This window comes from Crassostrea angulata, chromosome 9 (genome assembly GCF_025612915.1).
Source record: "Crassostrea angulata isolate pt1a10 chromosome 9, ASM2561291v2, whole genome shotgun sequence".
NCBI classification, from domain to species: Eukaryota; Metazoa; Mollusca; class Bivalvia; order Ostreida; family Ostreidae; genus Magallana; species Magallana angulata.
The window spans coordinates 20,412,035-20,425,605 of record NC_069119.1 but is presented as its reverse complement, the minus strand read 5'-3'; the positions used below and the strand labels follow the sequence as shown (position 1 = coordinate 20,425,605).

The 13,571-nt window shown below is 32.9% G+C and overlaps 1 pseudogene; it reads right to left on the bottom strand.

Moving 5' to 3' along the window:
- Positions 1–371: 371 nt before the first annotated feature.
- Positions 372–12,990, bottom strand: LOC128164170 (mucin-5B-like; annotated as a pseudogene).
- Positions 12,991–13,571: the final 581 nt, after the last annotated feature.

The following is a 13,571-nucleotide window of genomic DNA, read 5'->3' as shown; positions in this document are numbered from 1 at the left end:
ATATCCATTGTATTCGAGATATCAGGTTCAAGATTTCTAAGTTCAACTGTAAATTGTTTTAAAGAAAAGGTAACGATCACATTTTTTTTTTAAAATCATAGTGATATTTAAAGTGGTCAAATGAAACATATTGGATTGTGGTATCGGTTATTTGGACATCTTATCTTGACTGTTGAAAGCGAAACAAAGACTTTGTTCCCGGCCATAGAGCTGTCTGATTTATTTGGAAATTCACAATACCACTAAAATGTTTTCACACATGTATTTATTCAATAATTAATACAATATTAATAAAACACATCAAAGGACATTCTTTTACTATAACAATGGGTGGAAACTATGAGTTTGAGGTTGTAAATGCTGCTTTCCAGCTATTTTCCTTATCCACAAGCATATTTGGTACATGATATAGTCCCATCGCCGTCTTTTGAGCAAAAGCATTCATTACATCCGTCTTTGGCTTGAAATTTATCTCCTGGTGAATATTTCTTTTCGTAGTAGATGCATTTCTTTGGACAAAGCCTCAGTGTACAAATGGCAATCCTGTTAGATCTACAGGTGCAACCATTGCAGTCTATTTTAAATGATTGTCCTTCTTTGTATATCTCGCCATTTGGCCCTTCACAAGCTGAAATGCAAATCAGTGACTGTTTGACAGGTAACATATCGAAGTGTTCATATTTTTATCTCAAATACGTACAGATATAGTTTAAGCATCTCAGTGATACAAACAACGAGAGTTTTATTTCTTGCTTTTATTTATTTATTGCTTTTATATCTTTTGGCAACATTTTTGCTAGTGTCGGGCAAAAACAAGCCAGTTCAAGAAATGTTTATATTCTTATCCCCAAATGTACAAAATGGCCGCACATCCCCCTTAAAAGATGCTCTATTTTTACAAAATACATGAACAATAATATACTTACTGGCAGGTTTTCTACACCTGACTGATCCATCCTCACCGCACGTGCATATCTGTCATTTCTTGTCATAAAATGTGTCCGAAGGAAAATACGATTTGCCCTTGTAGGTACAACCTATAAAATATGCAAGTTATTTTTGCATCAGAAATAATCATTTGAATTCAACTTCAATAACTGTGACTTTTAATAAAAACTTATCGAATGCAAGTACTCAGTATTTGTGTTGTTACCTTTTTTTTCCTTTGCATTGTTTTTTAAGGTCTTCCGTTTCCAACGGAAGACCTTATTGTTTTCGTACTGTTTCTTATTATTAAGGTCTTCCGTTTCCAACGGAAGACCTTATAGTTTTCGTACTGTTTCTTATTATTAAGGTCTTCCGTTTCCAACGGAAGACCTTATTGTTTTCGTACTGTTTCTTATTATTATTTATTATTATTATTATTTTTTTCCAAATTTTGTGCACGAGATTTCTCCGAATCTATTCGACCGATCTCAACCATTTTTTCACAGATGTTAGGGCGTGATCTAAACTTCATACATTTTTCTTAATTTTTTCGTAGTCACTTCCGGTACCGAATTGTCGGCCATTTTGTAATTTTTGACGACACATTTTGTGCAGCTATAAACTCGAAAACCATAAGAGATATGAATATGAAATTTTCAGGATAGGTAGACGATAGTTTGAAGTTTTGCAGCATGTAGTTGTTTAATGCCTGTTGCGCCATTTCTTGGAGCTCGCCTGGGCACGAAAATTGGGTACGAATTTTCATTCAAAATTTTCACACGTTTTGATTTATATCTTTTTATCAGTTGATATTTTGTTAAGACATATTTAACAAAAGTGGTAGATAATCAAAAGTTCTTTCCAACAAAATCAAGAAAAAGGGGCTGGCCCCTTAAAGAAGGGGCCAAGACACTATTAAACTCTATTACGAATAACTTAAAAACGATAAAGATTTTGTAATGCATTATAGAAGCAAAGTTGTTGATCGAACCAATATCTATTAGAAAAAATCATTGCCACACCCATTTATTACGTAATTAGGGATTTTAGGGGCCAGAGTACTTAAACTTTGACGCAATATAACTAGAAAAGTAGAAATATTTTGTTAGACATCATAGAATAAGAAAATGTTTGAATTTATGATTTACATCGATTCCACTTATCAAAACACGAATTTCTGTCCCCATTAAGGATCTAAAGGGCTGGCCCCTAAAATATTAAATTTATTCAGTATAAAGTCGATGACTTAAATTTTCACAACTCTAACATTCATAAGTCATTCATACGCTCTCTGTGGTCTAGATTTAATGGAATACAAAAATTATACATGCACCAGAATTATCATACGAATACTTACATCCCATGCATTGTGTACATTTGGACTCCCCGTACAATCACTAAGTGCCGTTTGATTTCAGGATTTCCTTATAAATTGTCCATTCTGCTCTATATTTAGCAGACAATAAGAATGAGGTCCGATGTACATTTACACCAGTTTCCATTTGGGTTGAGTGTAAAGTTTTGGAGTTAGAATTTTTTTCTACAGTACAAGTCAAGCAAGGCAACTGAAACCCAAAAGCCAAAAAAATTATAACTCCGCAAAAAATGAACGTGCGATGGTCTGGTCTTTGGTACACTATTTTATTAGGACATGAAGTTGATGTTCAAGACAAAACGAATTTAAAAAACTGAATGACTGATGACTGAAAGGGGGGGGATGGGGGGGGGGTGTTACGGTAACTTCTAAATTACATTGTAAATAATAAATGCTATCAAACATTGAACGATTTTCTTGGGGCGTTTTTTTTTTATAATTTTTTTTGGTATGTTGCATATGAGGGCTTCAGATAAAAATATCAAGGTCAAAGGTCATAGGACAAGGTTATATTAGGAATAAAAATTAAAACAACACTTGTGTTATTTTTCATAGTCTGTTAGGAACATCAATGCATGTCACTATGGACGGCTCTTAAGGTGGGGGGGGTCAAAAGGTCAAAGGTCAAGGTCAAAGGTCAAGGGTCAAGGTCACTCTGAATTTTCGAACATTCATTCTTCAAAGAGAGAAAATTCTTAGGAAAAAAAAGCACAACTCGGTTAGGGGGGGGTCTAAGGTCAAGGTCAAAAGTAAAGGGTCAAGGTCACTCTAAATTTTCGAACATTCATTCTTCAAAGAGAGAAAATTCTTTCGAGAATAATTTTAGTTTTCAAGTTATAATAGGCATTTTTAGGCCCCTCAAACCCCTTTAAAGTGTCATAAAGTAGCCCCTCGGAGCATGTTTTTTAAATTGTACTTTTCGATCTGAACAATAAACCGAAAAAATTTTGAAAATCGGATAAATAGTAAAAAAGTTACAAATGAAGGGCTGTTTTTACCTTTGGCCCCTCCAGACCCCTTATTTTTTGCAATATTATTCCCAGGACCCTTTTCAGGTCTGCGCATTGCGTTTATCATTATGTAGATGAAATATTAAAAGCTACACTCTAAAACTATGCGAGAAAACTTAAAACGCGTGAATTCGTACTGTTTCTTATTAAGGTCTTCCGTTTCCAGCGGAAGACCTTATTGTTTTAAGGTCTTCCGTTTCCAGCGGAAGACCTTATTGTTTTCGTACTGTTTCTTATTAAGGTCTTCCGTTTCCAGCGGAAGACCTTATTAAGGTCTTCCGTTTCCAACGGAAGACCTTATAGTTTTCGTACTGTTTCTTATTATTATTATTATTTTTTCCAAATTTTGTGCACGCAATTTCTCGAAAACTATTCAGCCGATTTCAACCATTTTTTCACAGATGATAAGTCATGATCTAAATTTTATATGTTTTTGAAATTTTTGTTGTCGTCACTTCCGGTACCGATTTATCGGCCATTTTGTAGTTTTTTTACGACCTATTTTGTGCAGAGCTGATCTCAGAAACTATCAGAGATATGACTATGAAAATTTCAGGATAGGTAGTCTATAGTTTGAAGTTGTGCACTATTGTTTTGTTTAACCCCAGCGGCGCCATTTCTTGGAGCTCGTCTGGGCGCAAATATTGCGTAGGAATTTTCATTCAAAATTTTCACACGTTTTGATTTATATCTTTTTATCAGTTGATATTTTGTTAAAACATATATAACAAAAGTGGTAGAAAATCAAAAGTTCTTTTCAACGAAATCAAGAAAAAGGGGCTGGTCCCTTTATTTAGTGGCCAAGGCACTCGTAAACTCTTTTACTAATAACTTAAAAACGATAAAGATTTTGTAATCCATTATAGAAGCAAAGTTGTTGATCGTACCAATATCTATTAGAAAAAATTATTGCCACGCCCATTTATTACGTAATTAGGGATTTTTAGGGGCCAAAGTACTAAAACTTTGACGCAGTATAACTAGAGAAGTAGACATATTTTGTTAAACATCATAGAAGAGAAAATGTTTGAATTAAGAATTTAAATCGATTCCACTTATCAAAACACGAATTTCTGTCCCCATTAAGGATCTAGAGGGCTGGCCCCTAAAATGTTCAATCATTTGTATCTCAAAAACTATCAACATATTTAGATGAGTGTAAGAACAAAAAATGTAAGTATTCTTAAGACCTTTTCAAAGAAATCAAGAAAAAGGGGCTGGCCCCTTAAATTAGGGGCCAAGTCACTCTTAAACTCTATTACAAAAAACTTTAAAACGATAAAGATTTTGTAATGCATTATAGAGGCAAAGTTGTTGATTGTACCAATATCGATTAGAAAAAATCATTGCCACGCCCCTTTATTACGTAATTAGGCACTTCAAGGGGCCAAAGTACCTAAACTTTGACGCAATATATCTAGAGAAGTAGAAATATTTTGTTAGACATTATAGAAGAAAAAATGTTTGAGTTTATGATTTAAATCGATTCCACTTATCAAAACACGAATTTTTGTCCCCATTAAGGATCTCGAGGGCTGGCCCCTAAAATATTCAATCATTTGTATCTTAAAAGTGATCAACAATTTTAGATGGATGCAAGAACAAAAAATGTAAGTATTCTTAAGACCTTTTCAAAGAAATCAAGAAAAGGGGGCTGGCCCCTTAAATTAGGGGCCAAGGCACTCTTAAATTCTATTACAAATAACATAAAAACGATAAAGATTTTGTAATGCATTATAGAAGCAAAGTTGTTGATCGTAACAATAGCTTTCAGAAAAGATCAATTGCACGCCCCTTTATTACGTAAATGGGGACTTTTCGGGGCCATTACTTAAACTTTGACGCAATAAATCTAGAAATTGAGACATATTTTGTTAAACATTATAGAAGAGAAAATGTTTGCATTGATAATTCTAATCGATTCCTTTAATCAAAGCACCAATGTCTGTCCCCGTGAATGATCTTCAGGGCAAGCCCATAAAAATATTAATCATTTGTTTCTAAAAAATGAACACCAATTTAAGATGGTTGTAATAGCAAAAAAAGTTAGTAATCGTGGGACCTTTTGAATGAACTCAAGAAAAAGGGACTGGTCCCTTAAATTAGGGGTCAAGAGACTCGTAAAGTCTCCAACACATACCTGAAGAACAATCAAGATTTTGTAAAGCACTATAGAAGCAAAGTTGTTGATCGTAACAATTTTAGGTTGTAAATCTCATTGTCACACCCATTGATGACGTAATTAGGGATTTTTAGGGGACTAAAACCTTAAATCTTTAATGTGCTGTATGTGAAAAAACAAAACACTTTATGAAGCATTTGAAAGGATTATAACAATCGTTTACATTATCTGAATGGGAGGGGTTGAGTGGAAATTCTGAAATTTAATTGATATTTTAATGGCATCGTTTACAAAATTGAACGGAAGACCTTTTCGTTACTCGTAACGAGGTCGTATCTAGTTGTTTTCGTACTGTTTCTTATTAAGGTCTTCCGTTTCCAACGGAAGACCTTATTGTTTTCGTACTGTTTCTTATTATTATTATTATTTTTTTTTTTTCCAAATTTTGTGCACGCGATTTCTCGAAAACTATTCGGCCGATTTTCAACATTTTTTCACAGACGATGAGTCATGATCTGAATTTTATATGTTTTTGGAAATTTTGTTGTCGTCACTTCCGGTACCGATTTATCGGCCATTTTAGTGTTTTTTACGACCTATTTTGTGCAGAGCTGATCTCAGAAACTATCAGAGATATGACTTTGAAATTTTTAGGATAGGTAGTCTATAGTCTGAAGTTGTGCACTATTATTTTGTTTTACGCCAGTGGCGCCATTTCTTGGAGCTCGCCTGGGCTCGAAAATTGGGTTCGAATTTTAATTCAAAATTTTCATACGTTTTGATCTCTATCTTTTTATGAGTTGATATTTTATTAAAACATGTATAATAAAAGTAGTAGATAATCAAAAGTTCTTTCAAACAAAATCAAAAAATAGGGGCTGGCCCCTTTAATAAGGGGCCAAGACACTCTTAAACTCTATTACAAATAACTTAAAAACAATAAAGATTTTGTAATGCATTATAGAAGCAAAGTTGTTGATCGTAACAATATCTATCAGGTAAAATCATTGCCACGCCCATTTATTACGTAATTAGGGATTTTTAGGGGCCAAAGTACTTAAACTTTGACGCATTATATCTAGAGAAGTAGACATATTTTGTTAAGCATTGTAGAAGTGAAAATGTTTGGATTGATGATTCTAATAGATTACATTAATCAAAGCACCAATGTCTGTCCCCATTAAGGATCTACAGGGCTGGCCCCTAAAATATTCAATCATTTGTATCTCAAAAATGATCAACAATTTTAGATAGGTGAAAGAACAAAAAATGTTAGTATTCTGAAGACCTTATCAAAGAAATCAAGAAAAAGGGGCTGGCCCCTTAAATTAGGGGCCAAGACACTCTTAAACTCTATTACAAATAACTTAAAAACAATAAAGATTTTGTAATGCATTATAGAAGCAAAGTTGTTGATCGTAACAATATCTATCAGGTAAAATCATTGCCACGCCCATTTATTACGTAATTAGGGATTTTTAGGGGCCAAAGTACTTAAACTTTGACGCATTATATCTAGAGAAGTAGACATATTTTGTTAAGCATTGTAGAAGTGAAAATGTTTGGATTGATGATTCTAATCGATTCCATTAATCAAAGCACCAATGTCTGTCCCCATTAAGGATCTAGAGGGCTGGCCCCTAAAATATTCAATCATTTGTATCTCAAAAATGATCAACAATTTTAGATAGGTGAAAGAACAAAAAATGTTAGTATTCTGAAGACCTTATCAAAGAAATCAAGAAAAAGGGGCTGGCCCCTTAAATTAGGGGCCAAGACACTCTTAAACTCTATTACAAATAACTTAAAAACGATCAAGATTTTGTAATGCATTATAGAAGCAAAGTTGTTGATCGTTACAATATCTATCAGGTAAAATCATTGCCACGCCCATTTATGACGTAATAAGGGATTTTTAGGGGCCAAAGTACTGAAACTTTGACACAATATATCTAGAGAAGTAGACATATTTTGTTAAGCATTGTAGAACAGCAAATGTTTGCATTGATGATTCTAATCGATTCCATTAATCAAAGCACCAATGTTTGTCCCCATTAAGGATCTAGAGGGCTGGCCCCTAAAATATCCAATCATTTGTATCTTAAAAGGGAATAGCAATTCTAGATAGGTGTAAGAACAAGAAATGTTAGTATTTGTGAGACCTTGCGAATAAATTCAAGAAAAAGGGGCTGGCCCCTTAAATGAGGGGCCAAGACTCTTGTAAACTTTATTACACATACCTTAAAAACGATCAAAACATTGAAATGCATTATATTAACGAAGTTGTCGATCGTAACAATATCAGTTTGTAAAACTAATTTCCAAACCCATTGATGAGGTAATTAGGGCTTTTAGGGGACTAAAATCTTAAATCTTTAATGTGCTGTATGTGAAAAAGCAAAACTCTTTGTTAAGCATTTTAAAGGATTTTGACGATCGTTTACAATATCTGAAATGGAGTGGTTATTTGAAGCTTCATTGATATTTTAATCGTATCGTTTAAAAATTGAACGGAAGACCTACTCGTTACTCGTAACGAGATCGTATCTAGTTATTATTATTTTTTTTTCCAAATTTTGTGCACGCGATTTCTCGAAAACTATTCGGCTGATTTTAAACATTTTTTCACAGATGATGAGTCATGATCTGAATTTTATATGTTTTTGAAATTTTTGTTGTCGTCACTTCCGGTACCGATTTATCGGCCATTTTGTAGTTTTTTACGACCTATTTTGTGCAGAGCTGATCTCAGAAACTATCAGAGATATGACTCTGAAATTTTCAGGATAGGTAGTCTATAGTCTGAAGTTGTGCACTATTATTTTGTTTTACGCCAGTGGCGCCATTTCTTGGATCTCGCCTAGGCACGAAAATTGGGTACGAATTTTCATTCAAAATTTTCAAACGTTTTGATTTATATCTTTTTATCAGTTGATATTTTGTTAAGATATATATAACAAAAGGGGTAGATAATCAAAAGTTCTATTCAACGAAATCAAGAAAAAGGGGCTGGCCCCTTTTTTTAGGGGCCAAGACACTCGCAAACTCTATTACAAATAACTTAAAAATGATAACATTTTTGTAATGCATTATGGAAGCAAAGTTGTTGATCGTAGCAATATCTATCAGGAAAAATTATTTTCACACCCATTTATGACGTAATTAGGGATTTTTAGGGGCCAAAGTACTTAAACTTTGACGCAATATATCTAGAGAAGGAGACATATTTTGTTACGCAATGTAGAAAAGAAAATGTTTGCATTGATGATTCTAATCGATTCCACTTATCAAAACACTAAAGTCTGTCCCCATTAAGGGTCTAGAGGGCTGGCCCCTAAAATATTCAATTATTTGTATCTCAAAAATGAACAACAATTTGAGTTAGGTGTAAGAACAAAAAATGTTAGTATTCGTGAGACCTTTCGAATGAACTCAAGAAAAAGGGGCTGGCCCCTTAAATAAGGGGCCAAGTCACTCGTAAACTCCATTAAAGATAACTTAAAAACAATCAAGATTTTGTAATGCATTATAGAAGCAAAGTTGTTGAGCGTAACAATATTTATCAGGTAAAATCATTTCCACACCCATTGATGACGGAATTAGGAATTTTTAGGGGCCAAAATACTTAAACTTTGACGCAATATATCTAAAGAAGGAGACAAATTTTGTGAAGCATTGTAGAACTGCAAATGTCTGTATTGATAATTCTAATCGATTCCACTGACCAAAACACCAATGTCAGTCCCCATTAAGGATCTAGAGGGCTGGCCCCTAAATTCTTCAATCACTTGTATCTAAAAAATGAACAACAATTTTTGATAGGTGTAAGAACAAAAAATGTTTGTATTCGTGAGACCTTTTGAATGAAGTCAAGAAAAGGGGCTGGCCCCTTAAATTAGGGGCCAAGACACTCGTAAAGTGTTTTACACATACCTTAAAAACGATCAAAATTTTGTAATGTATTATAGAAACAAAGTTGTTGATCGCAACAATATCAGTTTGTAAAACTCATTGCCACACTGATTGATGACGTAATTAGGGATTTTAGGGGACTTAAATTTTAAATCTTCAATGTGCTGTATGTGAAAAAGCAAAACACTTTGTTAATTATTTTAAAGGATATTGACAATCGTATACATTATCTGAAAAGGAGTGATAGAGGGGGAATTCTCAAATTTCATTGATATTTTAATCGTATCTTTTAAAAATTGAACGGAAGACCTACTCGTTACTCGTAACGAGATCGTATTTAGTTATTATTATTATTATTATTATTTTTTTCCACGAATTTTGTGCACGCGATTTCTCGAAAACTATTCGGCCGATTTCGACCATTTTTTCTCAGATGATAGCCAGTGGTCATAATTCTAGAAGTTTTTTGAAATTTTGAAATCGTCACTTCCGGTTCCGATTTACGGCCGATTTTGTCAGTTTTTACGACTCATTTTGTGCAGACATAAACTCAAAGACTATCAGAGATAGGAATATGAAATTTTCAGGATAGGTAGACCATAGGTTGAAGTTGTGCACAATGTAGTTTTTTGGCGCCAGTGGCGCCATTTCTATGAGCACGCCTAGGCTCGAAAATTGGGTACGAATTTCGAATCAAATTTTTCATACGTTTTGATCTGTATCTTTTTATGAGATGATATTTTGTCAAAACATATATAACAAAAAAGGTAGATAATCGAAAGTTCTTTTCAACAAAATCAAAAAAAAGGGGCTGGCCCCTTAAATTAGGGGCCAAGACACTCATAAACTCTATTACAAATAACATAAAAACGATAAAGATTTTGTAATGCATTATAGAAGCAAAGTTGTTGATCGTACCAATATCTATTAGGAAAAAAAACATTGCCACGCCCATTTATTACGTAATTAGGGATTGTTAGGGGCCAAAGTACTTAAACTTTGACGAAAAATAACTAGAGAAGTATACATATTTTGTCAGACATCATAGAAGAGAAAATGTTTGAATAAATGATTTAAATTGATTCCACTTATCAAAACACGCATTTCTGTCCCCATTAAGGATCTAGAGGGCTGGCCCCTAAAATATTCAATCATTTGTATCTCAAAAGTGATCAACAATTTTAGATGGATGTAAGAACAAAAAATGTTAGTATTCATGAGACCTTTCGTATAAAATCAAGAAAAAGGGGCTGGCCCCTTTTTTTAGGGGCCAAGGCACTCTTAAACTCCATTAAAGATAACTTAAAAACAATCAAGATTTTGTAATGCATTATAGAAGCAAAGTTGTTGATCGTACCAATATCTATTAGGAAAAATCATTGCCACGCCCATTTATTACGTAATTAGGGATTTTTAGGGGCCAAAGTACTTAAACTTTGACGAAAAATAACTAGAGAAGTATACATATTTTGTTAGACATCATAGAAGAGAAAATGTTTGAATAAATGATTTAAATTGATTCCACTTATCAAAACACGAATTTCCGTCCCCATTAAGGATCTTGAGGGCTGGCCCCTAAAATATTCAAACATTTGTATCTCAGAAATGATCAACAATATTATATGGGTGTAAGAACAAAAAATATTTGTATTCTGAAGACCTTTTCAAACAAATCAAGATAAAGGGGCTGGCCCCTTAAATTAGGGGCCAAGGCACTCGTTAACCCTATTACAAATAACTTAAAAACGATAAAGATTTTGTAATGCATTATAGAAGCAAAGTTGTTGATCGTACCAATATCTATTAGAAAAAAATATTGCCACGCCCATTTATTACGTAATTAGGGATTTTAAGGGGCCAGAGTACTTAAACTTTGACTCAATATAACTAGAGAAGTAGACATATTTTGTTAGACATCATAGAAGAGAAAATGTTTGAATTTATGATTTAAATCGATTCCACTTATCAAAGCACGAATTTCAGCCCCAATTAAGGATCTAGAGGGCTTGCCCCTAAAATATTCATACATTTGTATCTCAAAAATGATCAACAATTTTAGATGGGTGTAAGAACAAAAATTGTTAATATTCTTAAGACCTTTTCAAAGAAATCAAGAAAAAGGGGCTGGTCCCTTTTTTTTGGGGGGGGGGGGGGGCAAGAAACTCGTAAAGTCTATTACCAATTACATAAAAACGATTAAGATTTCGTAATGTATTATAAAAGCAAAGTTGTTAATTGTAGCAATATCTATCTGGAAAACTCATTGCCACACCCATTTATTACGTAATAATGGATTTGTATACATTATCTGAAAGTGGGAGGGGGGGATAATTCTAGAATTGTATCGATTATTCATGGTATGATTTAAAACAGAAATCGCAAGGAAGACCTACTCGTTACTCGTAACGAGATCGTATCTAGTTTTTTTTCTTTTTTTTACTTTCGGAGAGAGTACATGTATAATTATAATTATTTTTAAAATCAAATTAAATATGACTCCTTTACAATTTACATACCTTTGGTTAATTCAAATTGTCCTTTCTACTGATACTGAGTTTTATACCTTATGTCACGTTGAATTATCTTACAGTATCTCTTACCTTTACAGCAAACTGAGGAAGTGGCTTCAGTTCCTATACAGGTGTAACCACGAGGACAACTGATTCCAGAATTACCCAGGCAGTGAGGAGCGTTACCGTTACGTGAATAAGGCTCTCCAAGTTAACATGGATTATCAGCTATAAAAGAATGAATAAAGTAATACAAATAAGATTTTCTAGACAAATCTCGTTTATCATACTAATCCTTAAATATTTTGTAATAGCAAACAAAACTTAATTTGTAAGCATGAGCATCTTTTACCGGTTATAAATATATTGTAGTCTGAGAAAAATTTCAAAAATAATATAAGATAATAATGATGAAATAAAACGTTGGGATCCTTTTGGTTTAATAAACCAAAAATCTATGCCTAATTGAAAAAGAAAAAAAAAATTGATTATAGAAATTTGATTACAAATATTTTTCGTTTCTAAATAATATAATTTTCTGTTGTACTGACAATATTCTATGTATTTTAAGTAACCTATGAATGTATACTTAATTTAAAGGATGTGAAAAATAATTGTTTTACGTTGTATGAAAACTGAGTGAAATAAACAATATAGTATAATATCGTACATTTACAACAAAATCCAGGTTGATCGGCAGGGCTTTTCCACAATAGAAACCTGGTGGACAAGACTGACCGAACCGATTGCAAGTGGGAGGTTTATCTATGTCTTTGAAATATTTTCCATATGGGCATTTGAGATAATTGGGAGTTGAAGTCTGGTATACTTAAAAAAAAGAAACATATACTTTTATATGGTTAATTTTTGTCTACTACATGTATATTAAAGTTTAATCATAGTTTTGATTAAATTACAAATCAAATGTCGAATCTTATGATCTGTGTATTTCAAACGAATACGAAAAAAAGCATACGAAGCAAATTAAAATTTTTTATTTGTTAAAACAAATAAAAATTGTCAATTCTAAAGCAATGGTACAATGACAAACATTAAATCACAGAAGTACTTATTAGGGATTCCATTAACCGAGGCAGGAAAGGTTAATGTACAAATGTTAAAAAATACCAACATGTTGACTGGTGCACCTTATTGTGTATTGAATGTCTTATATCGTCAACAATGTACTTGTATAGTGTTTGGAAAACAAAAGGTTAACAACGTATGAATAAGCAGCCCTATCAGGCGAAGCTTTCATGATGTCGGCAGTTTGATCCGGAAAAAAGAGTTTGCCAATTCACAGAACTTACATAAAATAAGGGTTTTCCCGAATACGCTGCACATTATAATGTGCGTCACCAATTGAAAATAGTAAGATCTATTTTTATATACCTATTTTTCTCAGAACTGTTTATATTGATTGATATATATGTTACAAAAATCGGTGGTACAATTCAAATATTCATATTCTACATCGTTCTTTGGCTTTTACAAACTCGATTAAAGAGAAAATTTGTTTGTGCTCTTCTGCATTATATCAACTTATTTACAACAAAAATATAATATTAAAAGAAAAATTACAATATTCGATGTACATGTACCTGTTTTGGAATGTGTAGATCAAAGGACTTTCATTTCTGGTTAAACTATAATAAAATGACTTGATATTCGTTTACATAATATCATAGAAACATGAATCAGATTACATTTGTATA